Source organism: Macaca mulatta, chromosome 4 (genome assembly GCF_049350105.2).
Source record: "Macaca mulatta isolate MMU2019108-1 chromosome 4, T2T-MMU8v2.0, whole genome shotgun sequence".
Lineage (NCBI taxonomy): Eukaryota > Metazoa > Chordata > Mammalia > Primates > Cercopithecidae > Macaca > Macaca mulatta.
The window spans coordinates 147,543,379-147,561,828 of NC_133409.1; the positions used below are offsets into that span (position 1 = coordinate 147,543,379).

Here is an 18,450-nt window from a genome sequence, read left to right on the forward strand (position 1 = left end):
GCCACTGTGTCCAGCCACCAGTTACAAAATGGGGCAAAATATAAACACATGGGAAATCTAGGTAAAGGTACCATTTTTGCGACTCCTCTGTAAGTTTGAGATTATGTTAAAATTTAAATGGATCAAAAGAATAAGTATTAGCAATAATATAGGCAGGGATATAAGCATAAATGTTCAGGTCAGTTCTAAAGTCAGTGGGATAAGTTCCTAACTAGAGTCAGAAAACTTAAATAATAACACTTCTTTGCATTTGGAGGATGCTTATTTTCCAAATCATTTCAGAGCTATTGCCTTATTTGCTTCTTGCAATAACCACAGGAAGTCAGAAGAGCAGATATTTTTATTCCTATTGGACAAATGAAAAAACTGAAGCATGGAAGAGTTAATTGAATCACCTAAGATTCCACACATGTAAGTGGCAGAGTTCGAGATTAGAAACTCTCTTCTGATTTTCCTATGCTAGGTGTAAAAGAGTAGTCAAGAGTGGTTATAGGTACAGCTTAAGACAGACCTGTACTGAAATACACTTGAGTCCTGGCTACAACTTGTCTAGCTGTATTACTCAGTGTAGGCAAGGTTAGGTAGTGGTGACAAATTAAACCCTGAAAAATCAACAGCTTAACAGAACAAAGGTTTATTTGTTGCTCCCATTTACAGTGTAATGTGGGCCAGTCAGCTTTTTTTTTTTTTTTTTTTTGGGACGGAGTCTCGCTCTGTCGCCCAGACTGGAGTGCAGTGGCGCGATCTCAGCTCACTGCAACCTCCGCCTCCCAGGTTCATGCCATTCTCCTGCCTCAGCTTCCCGAGTAACTGGGACTACAGGCGCCCACCACCACACCTGGCTAATTTTGTGTGTGTGTATGTGTGTATTTTTAGCAGAGACAGGGTTTCACCGTGTTAGGCAAGATGGTCTCGACCTCCTGACCTCATGATCTGCCCGCCTCGGCCTTCCAAAGTGCTGGGATTGCAGATGTGAGCCACTGTGCTCGGCCTCTTTTTTTTTTTTTTTTTTACAGGGTCTCACTCTGTAGCCCAGGCTGGAATGCAGTGGCACGATCACAGCTCACTGCAGCTTCAACCTCCCAGGCTCAAGCAATCCTCCTACCTCAGCCTCCCAAGTAGCTGGAACCACAGGTGCACACCACCTCACCCAGCTAATTTTGTTATTTTTTGTAGAGATGTGGTCTCCCTGTGTTGACCAAGCTGGACAGTCAGCTCTCTTGAGAGGCTCTCCTCCAAGCAGTTACTCAGGGATCTAGGCTCTGTCCTTAGGAAGAGTGGCTGGGATGGATCCTTTGTTTCCAGCTGTGCAGATAAGGAAGAGAAAGTGGAACTTTGTGTGGAATGTTTTCAACCTGGAAATGGGGCATAGCACATCTAAAATCTATGGACCCGAATTCAGTCACATGGGTCCACCTCCAAGCATGGGGTTCTGGGAAATGCAGTCTTTCTGTGTGCTCGGGGGAAAATAAAACTGTTCGGGCCAGGCGCAGTGGCTCACGCTTGTAATCCCAGCACTTTGGGAGGCCAAGGAGGGCGGATCACCTGAGATCAGGAGTTCGAGACCAGCCTGGCTAACATGGTGAAACCCCATTTCTACCAAAAATACAAAAAATTAGCTGGGTGTGGTGGCGCATGCCTATAATCTCAGCTACTTGGGAGGCTGAGGCAGGAGAATCGCTTGAACACGGGAGGTGGAGGATGCAGTGAGCTGAGATCGCACCATTGCACTTCAGCTTGGGCAACAAGAGCGAAACTCCATCTCAAAAAACAAACAAACAAACAAAAACCAGTTCAGTGCATGCCTAAGTTTGACTCTGCCATACTAGCTATTGTAAACTTGAGTAATTTATTTAATCTCTTAAATATTCTCATTCATCAAACGCAGGCAATAATACCACAAAGAGTAGTTGTATTGACTGAAGGACAAAATGTACATGGCATGTATAGCACAGTACCTGTCACTGTAAATCATAAATGGGAGTTATTAGTTTTTGTTTGTTGTTATTAAGACAGGCTCTCCCTCTGCCACACAGGCTGGAGTGCAGTGGCATGATCACAGCCAACTGCAGCCTTGACTTCCCTGGCTCAAGTGATCCTCCCACCTCAGCCTCCTGAGTAGCTGGGACTACAGGCACACTCCACTATGCCCAGCTAATTTTATTTATTTATGTATTTATTTATTTTTGTAGTGACGGGGTCTCACTATGTTGCCCAGGCTACTCGTGAACTCCTAGGTTCAAGCCATTCTCTTCTCTCAGCCTCCCAAAATGGGGGAATTCAGGTGTGAGCCACCATGCCCAGTCAGTTATTAGTATTATAGAATTTTTCATGTCTCTTACAGTCCTGGTTATGTCAATTCCCTGGCCAGTAGTGGAGATTACTCATGCCAAACCTGTCCACGTGGTATTTATTTGTTCCTTGCTCTCTGCCCACAACGTAATGTACGTTGGTTTCATCAAAAGGAAAGACTAAGGCCTTGGAGCAGGGCCCACTTGGCAGGATGTAATATGAAGAGCAGTGGGTTACAAGTGTCATTTTGCAAGATATGCCCTAATGCAGAGGCTTGGGAACAGTGGAGGCAGCCATGAACGCTCCGGGGGTGGCTGAGATGGCCTCTCTTGTTCTTAACAACAGGTGTTGGCAGACTTCCAACAACGCTGCCAAGGAGTCTATTCTGTCTAGAATTTAAAGGGAGAGGACAGGGTGGTGTCCACAGGAGGTGAGGGGCAGCAGCTGTCCAGAGCTTACAGCTTTCTCCATACTCAATGCCATTGTAATTTAAGTGGCTCAACTAAGGCCTGTCCATAAAGGCCCGCATAGGAACACCCGGCACCTCCTGAAACACAGAACATGGAGATTCATGAGCAGGATGTAGGGTAGACTCCCTGCAAAGAGTCATGCATGACCATTTATTTTCTGCTGGGTAGAAATGTCCCTTTCAGTTTGGAAATGGGGACTGAGAGCCAGAATTTGGAAACCGAAGCCCTCATAGACCTTACTCCATTCCCGACACGCAGCCAAACCATGATTTGGCCCCCAACACAGAGGGCTGCTTAACTTTCTAGTTCTTGACCAGAGTTGAGAAGTTCAGCACATTTGGCAAACAATGTAATTCATGCTGATGTAGCCAAATTAATCCTCTTTTAGGTTAGCAGATGTCCAAGTTTTCTTTGTTTTACATACTAGTAGATTTGGGCTGGGCGCGGTGGCTCACGCTTGTAATCTCAGCACTTTTGGAGGCTGAGGTGGGCAGATCACGAGATCAAGACCGTCCTGGCCAATATGGTAAAACCTCTTCTCTACTAAAAATACAAAAATTAGCTGGGCGTGGTGGCGTGCGCTTGTAGTCCCAGTTACTCGGGAAGCTGAGGCAGGAGAATCACTTGAACCCAGGAAGCAGAAAAACTAGCAGATTTGGGAACACAGTAAAGTAAAAACTCAAGATTCTAGATCCATTTTAACAAATTAATTTATTCATTTATTTATTTTTGAGACGGAGTCTCACTCTTGTCACCCAGGCTGGAGTGCAATGGCACCATATCAGCTCACTGCAACCTCTGCACCCCGGGTTCAAGCGATTCTCCCACCTCAGCCTCCCTAGTGGCTGGGATTATAAGTGCCTACCACCACACCTGGCTAATTTGTTTTTTTTGTTTTTTTGGGGTTTTTTTTGACACTGAGTCTTACTTTGTTGCCCAGACTGGAGTGCAATGGCACGATCTTGGCTCACTGCAACCTCTGCACCCTAGGTTCAAGCAATTCTCCCACCTCAGCCTCCTGAGTAGCTAAGATTACAGGCGCCCGCCACCATGCCCGGCCAATTTTTGTATTTTTAGTAGAGACGGTGTTTCACTATGTTGGCCAGGCTGGTCTCGAACTCTTGACCTCAAGTGATTAGCCCACCTTGGCCTCCCAAAGTGTTGAGATTACAGTACAAGCATGAGCCACTGCTCCCAGCCTTAATTTTTATATCTAAAAACTTTTTTTTTTTTTTTTCATAGAGACAGTGTCTTGCTTTGTTGCCCAGGCTAGTCTCAAACTCCTGGGCTCAAGCTATCTGCCTGCCTCTGCCTCCCAAAGTGCTGGGATTACAGGCATGAGCCACCATGCCCAGATTGCCTAGCACTGTTTTTATATAAATAGTTCGTTTATTTGGAACAGCTTGCTGCATAGGTAGATTAAAGCTGTCTCCAAGTCACCCCATGGTGCCACTGCTACCACCCATGACCAGGCATGAAAATAAATGTGTGGAAAGCACTTGAAATCAAAGGTTGTGCTGGGCACGGTGGCTCATGCCTGTAATCTCAGCACTTTGGAAGGCCAAGGTGGATGGATCACTAGAGACCCGCCTGGGCAACATGGTGAAATCCCGTCTATTAAAAATACAAAACTTAGCTGGGCATGGTGGCACATGCCTGTAATCCCAGCTACACTGGAGGCTGAGGCAGGAGAATCTCTTGAGCTTGGGAGGCAGAAGGTGCGGTGAGCCGAGATTGTGTCACTGCCCTCCAGCCTGGGTGACAGACAGCCACTCTGCTTAAAGAAAAAAAAAATTAAATATACAATTTTAAAAAATTAAAAAATTAAATTAAAGGTTGTGGCAGACTGCAGTTACCACCAGCATTTTCTGAAGAGTCAAGAAGCGATATAGCAGAAGTTGAGACTACAAGGAAAGCGAGGAAAGTTAAGAAGAAAGAGGACGAACTTGCCAAAAGCAAATCTACATTTAAGGGCACTGATTCCCTCTCTACTGGTTCTGGGGAGACTGGCTAAAGAAACCCTGTTGTTAAAAAGGTTTTTCTCGGAGGAGAGTGCAATATGCAGCCATGACTCCAGTGACCCAACTTCACGTTCTAAGACCTTCACTAGAAGGTCTTAGAAGGTTCCATTTATGTAACCCTATGAACATTTCTTTTTTTTTTTTTTTTTTTTTTTTGAGACAGAGTCTCACTCTGTCGCCCAGGCTGGAGTGCAGCCGCACGATCTCCCGAGTAGCTGGGACTACATGTGCGTGCCACCATCCCTGGCTAATTTTTTGTGTTTTTAGTAAAGACGGGGTTTCACCATGTTAGCCAGGATGGTCTTGATCTCCTGACCTCGTGATCCGCCCACTTCGGCCTCCCAAACTGCTGGGATTATAGGCGTGAGCCATCGCACCCCGGCCTCCTAAGAACATTTCTTAATAGTGACTCTCCTGATCTATCCATTAGGTCCAATGACCCAGACTACCTCACAGGGTTGTTGTGCGGTTCAAATGAGATAAGGATGTGAGTGTATAATAGGTGCTTTGATTTAGTTTGGTATTTTAATTTCAGTTTAACTAAAAGCTTCTGAGCTTGGAATTTCCGATAAAAAGTTTAGGGAAACAGACAATAATTTCAAATCCAGCTTACTCCTTTCTGACCTCCACTTCTTCTTCCCAACATATATCCCTGTCTAGAAAGTCCCTATAAGTTCTCTCTTATAATACAAACGCCCCTGGGGAAAAGACAAGAGCTGACATATTTCCAGATAACACCTTAATCGTCCATATATGCTTCAGTTAAGGACTGGGATGGCGTATGAGTTGGGCCCTTGAGAAGGAAGGGAGGACCCCCTGGAGGCTTAAACTCTGTAAAGAGATACAGAAAGCTGATGGCAGACTAAGTAGAAAGCAAACTTGGTCAACTTCCCAATTTTTCTGAGGGAAAAACCTGACAGAACAGGGCCATGTTTCAACAATTTTGTTGTATGTGCCAATTCCTATCTAAAGGGTTAGAATTGTTTGTTTTCCTCTCTTGTAAGATATACATAATTTATACATGTAAATGTCTAAATTATTTTTAGGCTGGACATGGTGGCTCACCCCTGTAATCCCAGCACTCAGGGAGACTGAGACAGAAGGATCCCTTGAGCCCAGGAGTTTGAGACCAGCCTGGGCAATGTAGGGAGACCCCGTTTCTATAAAAAATACAAAAATTAGCCCAGCATGGTAGAGTGCACCTGTAATCCCAACTACTTGGGAGGCTAAGGTGGGAGGATAGCTTGAGCCCAGGAAGTTGAGGCTGCAGTGAGCCAAGATCATGCCACTATGCTCCAGCCTGGATGGACAGTATGAAACTCTATCTCAAAATAATAAATAGGCCGGGCGCGGTGGCTCAAGCCTGTAATCCCAGCACTTTGGGAGGCCGAGACGGGCGGATCACGAGGTCAGGAGATCAAGAGACGATCCCGGCTAACACGGTGAAACCCCGTCTCTACTAAAAAAATACAAAAAAATAGCCGGGCGAGGTGGCGGGCGCCTGTAGTCCCAGCTACTCGGGAGGCTGAGGCAGGAGAATGGCGTAAACCCGGGAGGCGGAGCTTGCAGTGAGCTGAGATCCGGCCACTGCACTCCAGCCTGGGTGACAGAGCAAGACTCCGTCTCAAAAAAAAAAAAAAAAAAAAAAAAAAAAAAAAAAAAAATAAATAAATAAATAAATAAAAATGTTTTAAAAATCAAAATCCAAAAGAAAAAAAAAAGAAAGTAAGAAAGAAAAAAAAAAAAAAAAGAAAGCAAAGCAAGGATGGATGATAATAGTCCCTCCCTGAAACTAACTCCCTCCTTGCTCAGGAATCAAAACCTCATTTTGTAAGACTAATGAAAGGTTGCAAGAATAGGATTATGGGAGGGGCCTGAACTCTGCTAAAATATGGGCATAGTTTCTACGAGCCCTTACTGCTCACGGGTCATGTGGCCAGAAGTCACAAGATTTGTGACTTTCCCAATTGCTCCTACAGATAACATCACTATTGTAGAGCCTAAGAGTTTGTTTGTTGTTTTTTTTTTTTTTGAGATGTTTTTCAGACTGAACCTATCCAGAATTGTGATTCATGACTCACCAGATCCTGTGGCCCCCACTATCCAGGGGTACACTTAGCACATGAGGACACCTGTGATTCCGCCACCTATGAGTTCATCCCCAACCAGTCAGCAATACCCATTCCCTAACCCCCTGCCCATCAAATTGTCTGGGAGACTGATTTGAGTGATAACTCCAATTCTCTTGTGTGGGCCAGCCACATATCAATCAAACTCTTTCTCTACTGCAATGCCATGGTCTCAGTGGATTGATTTTGTCTGTACACTGGGGCAGGAAGAACCCATCAGGCAATTACAATAGTATTTTGATGAACTGCTTTTCTTAGTTTTAATATAGTCCAATCTATCAATTATTCTTTTTATACTTGGTATTTTTTGTGTCCTGTTTAAGAAAACTGTGGCCTATTCTCACTTTGGTGTTTTTTTTTTTTTTTTTGAGACGGAGTTTCACTCTTGTTGCCCAGGCTGGAGTGCAATGGCACAATCTTGGCTCACCGCAACCTCTGCCTCCCAGGTTCAAGCAATTCTCCTGCCTTAGCCTCCTGAGTAGCTGGGATTACAGGCTTGGGCCACCGTGCCTGGCTAATTTTGTATTTTTAGTAAAGACGAGGTTTCTCCATGTTGATCAGGCTGGTCTTGAACTCCCAACCTCAGGTGATCCACCCACCTTGGCCTCCCAAAGTGCTGGGATTATAGGCATGAGCCACCATGCCCAGCCTATTCTCACTTTTTTAAAAATAGAAAATTATTATTTTCCAAGGTAAATTGTACTTTGGTGGACTGAGGTGAAAGAATTGCTTGAAGCCAGGGCAACATAGTGAGACAAAAAAATAGTCTCTACAAAAAATTTTAAAAATTAGTCAGATGTGGCGGCATGGGCCTCTGATCCTAGCTACTTGGAAGGCTGAATTGGCAGGATCACTTGAGTCTGGTGGTTGAGGCTGCAGTGAGCCATGATCATGCCACTGCATTCCAGCCTGAGTGACAGAGGGGAAAAAAAAAAACAACCAAAACCAAAACCAAAAACAAAAATTGTAAAAAATGTAGGGCCTGGCCTGGTGCCTCAATACCTATAATCCCAGCACTTTGGTAGGCTGAGGTGGGAGGATCACCTGATCCCAGATGTTTGAGACCTGCCTGGGTAACACAGTGAGATCTTATCTCTTCTTAAAAAAAAAAAAAAAAAAAAACTTACAGACTTATAGATTATCAAAAAGAAGAAAAATAATCACCTATAATGCAGCATCCAGAGACAGAAGCTTTATAAACATTTTGGTGCATGTTCTATTATTTATAAATGTTTATATACATACTTTTTTTTTCTCAAAAAAAACATGACCTCTAATCCCCAGCACTTTGGGAGGCCAAGTTGGGAGGATCACTTGAGGCCAGAAGTCCAAGAACATCCTGGGTAACAAAGCGAGAGCCTGTGTCTCCAAAAATAAAAATGGAAAATTAGCCAGGTACAGTGGTGCACACTTGTGGTCCAAGCTACTAAGGAGGCTGAAATGGGAAGACTGCTGAAACATAGGAATTAGTGGCTGCAGTAAGTTGTGATCACACCACTGCACTCCAGTCTAGTAGACAGAACAAGACTCTGTCTCTTAAAAAGAAAAAAAAAAAAGGATGAAACTATCCTTGCTTTTAGTAAACTTTTTATTTATTTTTTATTTTTTTATTTTTTAATTTTTATTTCTATTTTTTTTTGAGATGGAGTCTCGCTCTGCTGCCCAGGCTGGAGTACGGTGGCTGGATCTCAGCTCACTGCAAGCTCCGCCTCCCGGGTTTACACCATTCTCCTGCCTCAGCCTCCTGAGTAGCTGGGGACTACAGGTGCTCGCCACCTCGCCTGGCTAGTTTGGTTTTTTTTTTTTGTATTTTAGTAGAGACACGGTTTCACCATGTTAGCCAGGATGGTCTCGATCTCCTGACCTCGTGATCTGCCCATCTCGGCCTCTTTTATTTTTAATTTAATTTAAAAATTTTTTCATTTAGAGACAGTCTCACTTTGTCACCCAGGCTGGAATGCAGTGGCGTGATCTTGGCTCACTGCAACCTCTGCCTCCCAGGTTAGCAATTCTCCTGCCTCAGCCTCCCAAGGAGCTGGGACTACAGGTACCTGCCACCGCATCCGGCTAATTTTTGTATCTTTAGTAGAGAGGGGGTTTTGCCACGATGGCCAGGTTGGTCTCAAACTCCTGACCTCAGGTGATCTGCCATCCTTGGCCTCCCAAAGTGCTAGGATTATAGGCGTAAATCTCTGCGCCCAGCCAAATTTTTTTTTTTTTTTTTTTTTTAAATAATAGACACAGTCTCACTATATTGCCCAGGCTGGTCTCGAACTCTTGGGCTCAAGTGATCCTCCCACCTCAGCCTTCCAAAGTGTTGGGATTATAAGCATGAGCCACTGCACCTGGCCTAGTTAATTGTTTAAAATTAACATTTTATTTAAAAATACTTATCTTCATAAATTTTAATGGTTGTATAATACTCCATTATAGGGATATACCAAAAGTATCAGGCCAGGTGCTGTGGCTCACGCCTGTAATCCCAGCACTTTGGGAAGCCAAGGTGGGTGGATCACCTGAGGTCAGTAGTTCAATACCAGCCTGGCCAACATGGCAAAACCTCGTCTCTACTAAAAAATGCAAAAAATTAGCCGGGCATGGTGGTGGCATGTGCCTGTAATCCTAGCTACTCGGGAGGCTGAGGCAGGAGAATCACTTGAACCCAGGAGGCAGAGGTTGCAGTGAGCCAAGATCGCACAACTGCACTCCAGACTGGGCAACAGAGAGAGACTCCATCTCAAAACAAAACAAAACAAAAACAAAAACCCAGAAGTGTCCTTTTTAACTAGTAAATTTTACATAGTAAAATGTAAGCAAACAACATCAGTAACACTAAATGGAACTCTTTAGGAGTTTCCTTTGATTGAGGATCATTTGAGAAATCCACCAAGCCACTTGTATATAGTGTCAGAATTTTAGGCTCAGGTATACTTCTGATTCCACAGCCATGGGAAAGTCACCTAATGTCGCTCTACCCTGGAATTCTCCATGTTAGATAAGAGGTCTCAGAGCAAATAAACACTGAGGTTTGCTCCAGCTCTGAATGTCTGAGGATTCACCCATAACTGAGGCTGTTGCAATGTGTCTTTTCCTTCCGTAGTGTTTTTGCTGACTCACTTGTGACCCAAATGCTCCATCAGGTCAGAGGAAACATGTATACATAAGAAAAACCCTTGGGAAACTCAGTGGCAAGGTAATCATGTCCTTGGAGCAGAATAAGTGCAAGGGATAAACAACACAGCTTTGCTTAAAACCAGCTGCCCTTGTGTGACCTGAAGGGGCTTCCCTAGAGAGGAGCTAAGAAGTGAAACTTTGCTTTTCGTCAGAAGAAAAGTGATTTGAAGAATTAAGGACTTTCAGGAAGGAAAATCACTGCTATGTTTAACTCTCAAAAGTTGAGGAGGCCAGACGTGGTGGCTCATGCCTGTGATGCCAACAATTTGGGATGCCAAGGTGAGAGGATCGTTTGAAGTCAGGAGTTCAAGACCAGCCTGGGACACATAGTGAGACATTGTCTCTATTAAAAAAAACGAAAAACAAAAAAAACGGCGGCGGGGGTGGTGGTGGGGGAAGAATCTCAAATTTAAAAAGATGCCATAAAAGGTACAAGGGTAAGGCATTGCAAAGACCATTATTAAGGGTGTTGAGGGCTGGCACAGTGGCTCATGCCTGTAATTCCACTTTGGGAGGCAGATCGCTTGAGCCTAGGAGTTTCAGCCCACAGTGAGCTGTGATCGCGCCACTGCACTCTAACATGGACGGTGGAGTGAGACTCCATTTTGGGAAAAAAAAAAAAAAAAAAGGAGTTGAGCAGAGGAAATACTAGGTGAACTCCACTCACTCAGAAATGTCACCTTGAATTACCAGGATGATAGTCGAGGGTCTGATTTGGAAAGCGAAGGTCAGAAATCTGAATTTTGGTTGGTATTTATTTGCTCACCACATTGCTGTGGACAAATCACCTCTTTGAGTCTGTGTCTCCATCTGTACCATCTGTAAAATGAAAAAATGATAGTATCACATAAGCTTGTCGAGATAATTATGGAGATAAGCGGCTTGAGGCAAGTAAAGTTCTTAGCCAGTCCTGGCATGTGGTAAGCGCTCAGGTTTTTTTCTTTTGCAGTTAAAAACATTGAGGCCAGGCGTGGTGGCTCACGCCTGTAATCCCAACACTTTGGGAGTTCGAGGTGGGAGGACTGCTTGAGCCTAGAGTTCAAGACCAGCCTGGGCAACACAGAGAGACCCTTGTCTCTAAAAAAATAAATAAATAAAAATTATTTTAAAATGAAAATAAAATATCGAGATAAAATTCATAATCCAGGCCAGGCATGGTGGCTCACGCCTGTAATCCCAGCACTTTGGGAGGCTGAGGTGGGCGGATCACAAGGTCAGGAGATCAAGACCATCCTGGCCAACATGGCGAAACCCCGTCTCTATTAAAAGTACAAAAATTAGCTGGGCGTGGTGGTGCGTGCCTGTAATCCTAGCTACTCGGGAGGCTGAGGCAGCAGAATTGCTTGAACCAGGGAGTCGGAGGTTGCAGTGAGCCGAGATTGTACCACTGCGCTCTAGCCTGGTGACAGAGTGAGACCCTGTCTCAAAAAACAAAACAAAACAAAAAAATACTCCGTAAAATTTATCCTTTGAAACTGTACAACGTAGTGATTTTTCATATATTCACAAGACTATGCAACCATCACCACTAACTCACTCCAGAACTACCCAATTTTCATCACCCCAGAAAGAGACCCTGTGCCCATTAACAGTCATTCTTCATTACCTTTGTTACCCCTAACCCCTGGCAACTACTAATCTACTTTCTATCTTCATGAATTTCCCTATTCTGTACGTTTAATATAAATGGAATCTACAACATGTGGTCTTTTGTGATGGGCATCTTCCATTACCATTGAATACTGGATATCGTTGTTGTAGTTATTCCTATTTCCTATACATTATTTAAAAAAAAAAATAGAGGCCAGGCGCAGTGGCTCACGCCTGTAATCCCAGCACTTTGGGAGGGCGAGGTGGGCAAATTCCGAGGTCATTAGCTGCGAGTAGTGGCAGGTGCCTATAATCCCAGCTACTCAGGAGGCTGAGGCAGGAGAATTGTTGAACTAGGGAGGCAGGGGTTGCAATGAGCCGAAATTGCGCCATTGCACTCCAGCCTGGGTGACAGACAGAGACTCCATCTCGAAATAAATAAATTAATTAAAATTACTTTACTTTTGTTGTTGTTGTTGTTGTTGTTGAGATGGTCTTACTCTGTCGCCCAGGCTGGAGTGCAGTGGTACGGTCTTGGCTCACTGCAGCCTCGACCTCCCTGGCTCCAGCAATCCTTCCATCTCAGCCTCCTGAGTAGCTGGGACTACAGAGATGGGTGCCGCCACACCTTGCTAATTTTTATATTTTTGGTAGTGACAGGGTTTTGCCATGCTGCAGAGGCTGGTCTTGAACTCCTGGGTTCAAGCCATCCACCTGCCTCGGCCTCCCAAAGTGCTGGGATTATAGGCATGAACCACCGTGCCTGGCCCCAACAAATCAAATAGCATAAACTTCAAATGATATAATAGATAAAAAACCTCCTTGCAAGGAAGAAATTGCTACAGAAATGTAAGAATTAATTTACCCATTGGGGAATTCACTCTTTTGTGGGACTGGAGAGGTGCCCGCAGGAACTCTCCAGAGGGAAGATAAAATCATAAAATTCAGAAATATGACAGGACTGAAAATATCCTATTATTCAAAAATAGATTACCCATTTAAAAAATGTTCAGTTGACTTTTCTCCAAAAGCTTTTTACTTGCTGGACTAAGTTCTCTTTGTCATGAGACCTGCCACTACTCTGTCCAAGTCTATGGTTTCCCCTAAACCTTGGAGCCCTGCTGGCTCTGGATGTGAAACACAGAGTCAGAGCCATGGAGGATCATAAAAGAAGGACACCAGCCTCTCCCTTAGGCCCAGCCACCAACAGTGGTCTTTGACGCGCCCCAAAGACACACGCTGAATCCACCAATAGATCTTCCGGAGGCAGAGATTACATTTGATTTCTAGTCTTAATTTTGCTCTTTTGTAATATAGAAAGAACAGAGTTAATTTTTATCTTGTGTGTGGGTTATGACTCATTGGGGATTTGCCCATGCAAATGGTCCTGCCTAAATGTAGATAACAATTTAACAACAATCATAACCCTCAGGATTATTAGCTCAGACTCTAAATGAAAAACTCTCTTCATTCACGGAAGTAATTATTCTCCTCTGCATTGACTTCCAGAGAATTTCGCAAAGCCTTGAGAAGAGTCTTCTCAGTTTGCTGTTTGATTTATCCTTCTCATCACAAGTCACAGGTATGTATGACTCTCAGAAACAAAAGAAGGTTAGGAAAGATTGTTGAACTGCCTTTTTGTCATACAGCCTGTGTGATGCTAGACAATTTTATCTCCCTGCTCAGTACTGCCCTCCTCTTATATTCTTAGAATTTTGAAATATTTGAAGAGGTAGTAGGATATGGTTGTTAAGAGATGAGACTCTTGTTCTGGGAGTTACCAGAGAGAAAAAGAAATAAAGTTAATAAGTAGAAGATTTTTAAAAATAAACAAGAGAAAAATTATTATTGTTATTGTTATTATTGTAGAGACAGGGTCTCACCATGTTGCCCAGGCTGGTCTCAAACTCTTGAGCTCAGTGATCCACCTGCCTCAGCCTCCCAAAGTGCTGGCATTACAGGCATGAGCCACTGCACCCAGCCCAAAAAGATAAAAATTAAAAAAAAAAAAAAAAAAAAAAATCAGACTCTGAAGCCAGACCATCTTCAAATCCCAGGATCACCACTTATTAGATTTGTGACACTGAGCAAGTTTCTAATCTCTGTACTTCAGTTTTCTCATCTGTAAAACAGACATAATCATAGTAACCGTAGGGTTGTAGGGTTGTTGAAATGATTACATTAGTTAATACACGTAAAGAATCTTAACAGTGCCAGTCACATAGTAAGCGTTTTCTGCTTATATACGTATGTATACATATACATATACGTATGTATGAATAATAATATAACAAAATCTGAGTCTTTACACATAAATCCTAACATTAAGCCATATGTGCTTTAGCTATTTTTTAAATAACTAAAATATGGCCAGGTATGGTGGCTCATGCCTGTAATCCCAGCACTTGGGAGGCCAAGGTGGGTGGATCACCTGTAATCCCAGCACTTGGGAGGCCAAGGTGGGTGGATCACCTGAGGTCAAGAATTCAAGACCAGCCTGGTCAACATGATGAAACCCTGTCTCTACTAAAAATACAAAAATTAGCCAGGCTTTGGTGGTGGATGCCTGTAATCCCAGCTACTCTGGAGGCTGAGGCAGGAAAACTGCTTGAACCTGGGAGGCAGAGGTTGCATTGCAGTGAACCAAAATTGCGCCATTGCACTCCAGCCCGTGTGACAGAGCAAGACTCTGTCTCAAAAAAAAAAAAAAAAAAAAGAAAAGAAAAAAAAAAGAACTAAAATATTACAGAAACAGTTACACCCTACTAGTATCCCTCTTCTATTACATTTCTTCTTTTTCTTTCCTGAGATAACCATTATCCTGAATATTGATTATCCTGAATGTATGATTTATTATGAATCTATTATTTATCTTTTTTTTGAGACAGAGACAAAGTAGTGTCATGAGTGTGTACATATGTCCAAACTCATCAGAGTGTACATAATGAATATATGCAGGCTTTTGTGTATCAGTTACACCTTCATAAAGCTATTAAAAAATAATGGTATCGCCACTGCACTCCAGCCTAATGACAGAGCGAGACTCTATTTCAAAAAAAAAAAAAGGTATCATATTGAGGGATCCTTTTGCCACCACTCTTTTCATTCAACTTTATAGTATTTACTCATGTTGCCACATGCAGCTACTTCAGCCAATTTAATTGGTGTAGATGTTTCATTCATGACTATATCACAATTTATCTTCCTTGACTATATCACATTTTCTGTACTATTGGGCATTTAGACTGCTTCCTATTGTTTGCTCTCATAAGCATTGTTGCAGTGTACATGTTTTTAATTTAAAATAAAATTTTTTTTGAGACAGGGTCTTGCCCTGTCACCCAGGCTGGAGTGTAGTGGTACAACCACAGCTCACTGCAGCCTGAACCTCCTGGGCTCAAACAATCACCCTACCTCAGCCTCCTGAGTAGTTGGGACTACAGGTGCATACTACTATGCCTGGCTAATTTTTTTATTTTTTATTTTTTTGTAGAGGGGGGTCTCATTATGTTACCCAGGCTGGTCTCAAACTCCTGGGCTCAAATCATCTTCCAGCCTTAGCTTCCCAAAGTTCTGGCATTATAAGGGTGAGCCACCACACCTAGCTGCAATATACATTTTTTTTTTTTTTTTTTTGAGATGGAGTCTCACTCTGTCGCCCAGGCTGGAGTGCAGTGGTGTGATCTCGGCTCACTGCAAGCTCTGCCTCCCAGGTTCACGCCATTCTCCTGCCTCAGCCTCCCAAGTAGCTGGGACTACAGGTGCCACCACGCCAGGCTAACTTTTCTGTATTTTTAGTAGAGACGGGGATTTCACTGTGTTAGCCAGGATGGTCTCGATCTCCTGACCTTGTGATCTGCCCTCCTCAGCCTCCCAAAGTGCAGGGATTACAGGCGTGAGCCACCGCGCCTGGCCTGCAATACACATTCTTATATGTCTTCTTGGGTACACGTGTGAGAGTTTTCTAGAGCATATACCTAGAAATAGAATTGCTGGGATGTAGGGGAAAACACCTCTTCTACTTTCCTAGATACTGCCAAATTGTGGCTGTGCTCAGTGGTTGTCCCAATTTTCACTTTCCCAGTAGAAAATGAGCAGTTCTCTGTCTCTCCACTGTTAGCAATACCCATTAATGTTGTCAATTTCTTTGTATGTCAAAGGGAAATCAATATTTATGGTTGTACTTCCTAAAGGTCTTCTATAAACAAATGGAATATCTTGTGAGATGTTGTTGCCCCCCCCCACCACTATGTGTTAGACGTCATGCTAAGTGCTTTATATACATTCTCTTATTTAAGTCTCATTTTTTTTTCTTTTTTCTGTCCGAGATGGAGTCTTATTCTATCTCCCAGGCTGGAGTGCAATGGCGTGATCTTGGCTCACTGCTACCTCTGCCTCCTGGGTTCAAGCAATTCTTCTGCCTCAGCCTCCTGAGTAGCAGGGATTATAGGCACATGCCACCATGCCTGGCTAATTTTTGTATTTTTAGTAGAGATGGGGTTTCACCATGTTGGCCAGGCTGGTTGTGAACTCCTGACCTCAAATGATCCGCCTACCTCAGCCTCCCTAAGTGCTAGGATTACAGGCATGAGCCACCACGCCCAGCCTAAGTCTCATGTTAACTATAGAAGGCAGGTATTAGGAAACAAGACTTAAAAGGGGTAATTAATTTATCTGATGTCACATGACTGGTAGGTGACAGGGAAGGATTTGAACTCAAGTCTATTAGACTTTAAGGGTCCTTTTGTTGGCCCAATGCTGAGCTGCATACATAATCTGTAGAAATTGCACTATATCAACTTTTTGTTTTTGTTTTCGTTATTTTGGAGAGAAGCAAGAATATTATTAATATTAGACTTTAATTTTACATCAACAACACTGTGTAACCAACAGCACAGGGAAGAGGTAGTGGACAGAGAAGATGGTCTGGCTTCCTGTTCCTTAACTAGCCTTGACTTTAACAGCAGAGCCCAAGCAACCTAAGAGCGCCTCACCTAGCCTCTTCATGAAGTGGGGAGAGATGGGAATTGGAAGTCAGAGGCTCATAACTTAAAGAAGGCTGATGGCAAGCCTGGGGAGAGGCCTGGAAATGAGGCAGGGGCTTTGGGCTGTGAGGAATCCCCTAGAGCAGGTCTTCGGCAGAGAACATGCCCCTGGCCCTGCCCAGGATGGATTCCTTGGTAGCATCATATGGGTGCTCCTTGGAGGGGATCTCCAGGATGACTGGGATGGAGCACTGGTAGGCATCCAAGGCGTGCCTCACCATCTCTGTAATGTACTGGTTGACGAAGATGATGCCAATGTCGTCCTGTTTAGAAACTGCTGGAAAGTGTCTTTGATCTCACTGATGGTTGTATGCTTCTTCACCACCAGGAAATTGGGATGGTAGTTCTTGTTAAGCTCCCCTATGCCACCTGGCAGGAAACCAGTCACCGTGTCCTGGTCTCCGAACTGTCTTTTTAGATGAGGAGTTGAGAACTGGAATGTACTTTTGTGTACATGAAAGTTATAGAGCTTGGCCAGGCACAGTGACTCACACCTGTAATCCCAGCACTTTGGGAGGCCGAGGCGGGCAGATCACCTGAGGTCAGGAGTTTGAGACCAGCCTGGCCAACATGGTGAAATCCTGTCTCTTCTAAAAATATAAAAATTAGCTGGGCTTGGTGGCGCGTGCCTGTAGTCTCAGCTACTTAGGAGGCTGAAGCAGGAGAATCACTTGAACCAAGGAGGCAGAGGTTGCAATGCAATGAGCCTAGATCGTGCCACTGCACTCCAGCCTCAGTGACAGAGTGAGAGCCAGTCTCAAAAAAAAAAAAAAAAAAATTTATAGAGCTCAACTAAAAGTCTGGCGCTATGTTAATATGGGAGAGGTTGGGAGTGAGTGGGAGGTGTAGACAAAACAAGGTTGGCTGTCAGATGATAATATTGAAGCTGGGTGACGCATACATGGGAGTGCGTATACTGTTTTATTCACTTTTTTGTTTGTTTCTTTGAGACAGGGACTTGTTCTGTCACCCGGGCTGTAGAGCAGTGGTATGATCACAGCTTGCTGCAGCATCAACCTCCCAGGTTCAAGCAATCCTCCCACCTCAGCCTCCTGAGTGGCTAGAACTACAGCTGTACACTACCGCACCCAGCTAATTTTTTTTTCTGTAAAGTTCTATTGAGTTAGTAAATTTTCCTTTTTCTTTTTTGTACAGATGAGGTTTCACCATGTTGCTCAAGCTGGTCTTGAACTTCTGGCCTCAAGCAATCCACCTGTCTTGGCCTCTCAAAGTGCTGGGATTACAGGCATGAGCCATTGTATCCAGGCTACTTTTTTTTTTAAATAAAATTTCTCTCTGTGCTCAGGATGGAGTGCAATAGCATGATCATAGCTCACTGAAACTTTGAATTCCCAGGCTCAAGTGATCCCCCTGCATCAGCCTCCTGAGTACCTAGGACTATAGGCATGTACCACCACAACTGGCTAATTTTTTAATTTTTTTTTTTTTTTTGGTAGAGACAGGGTCTCTCAGCGGGGTGCGGTGGCTCACACCTGTAATCCCAGCACTTTCAGTGGCCGAGGCGGGCGGATCACCTAAGGTTAGGAGTTCGAGACCAGCCTGGCCAACATGGTGAAACTCCATCTCTACTAAAAATACAAAAATCAGCTCAGTGTGGTGGTACACACCTGTAATCCCAGCTACGTGGGAGGCTGAGGCAGGAGAATCACTTGAACCCCAGAGGCAAAGTTTGCAATGAGCCCAAATTGCGCCACTGTACTCCAGCCTA

General features: G+C 43.9%; 1 long non-coding RNA gene across 3 annotated transcripts in view; it reads right to left on the minus strand.

Annotated features, from left to right (window-relative positions):
* LOC144340402 (uncharacterized) overlaps positions 1 to 18,450 on the minus strand; it is a 42,575-nt gene that overhangs the window by 7,799 nt on the left and 16,326 nt on the right. Inside the window, exons 3-4 of one of the 3 annotated variants that reach the window (XR_013416504.1) lie at positions 9,619 to 10,905; positions 8,707 to 8,902 (exon numbers count right to left, since the gene is read on the minus strand). This is a non-coding gene — a long non-coding RNA (uncharacterized LOC144340402). Of the gene's footprint in view, positions 1 to 8,706; positions 8,903 to 9,610; positions 10,906 to 18,450 lie in introns of those variants that run through there. The other 2 variants (XR_013416503.1, XR_013416505.1) reach the window with 2 other exon arrangements.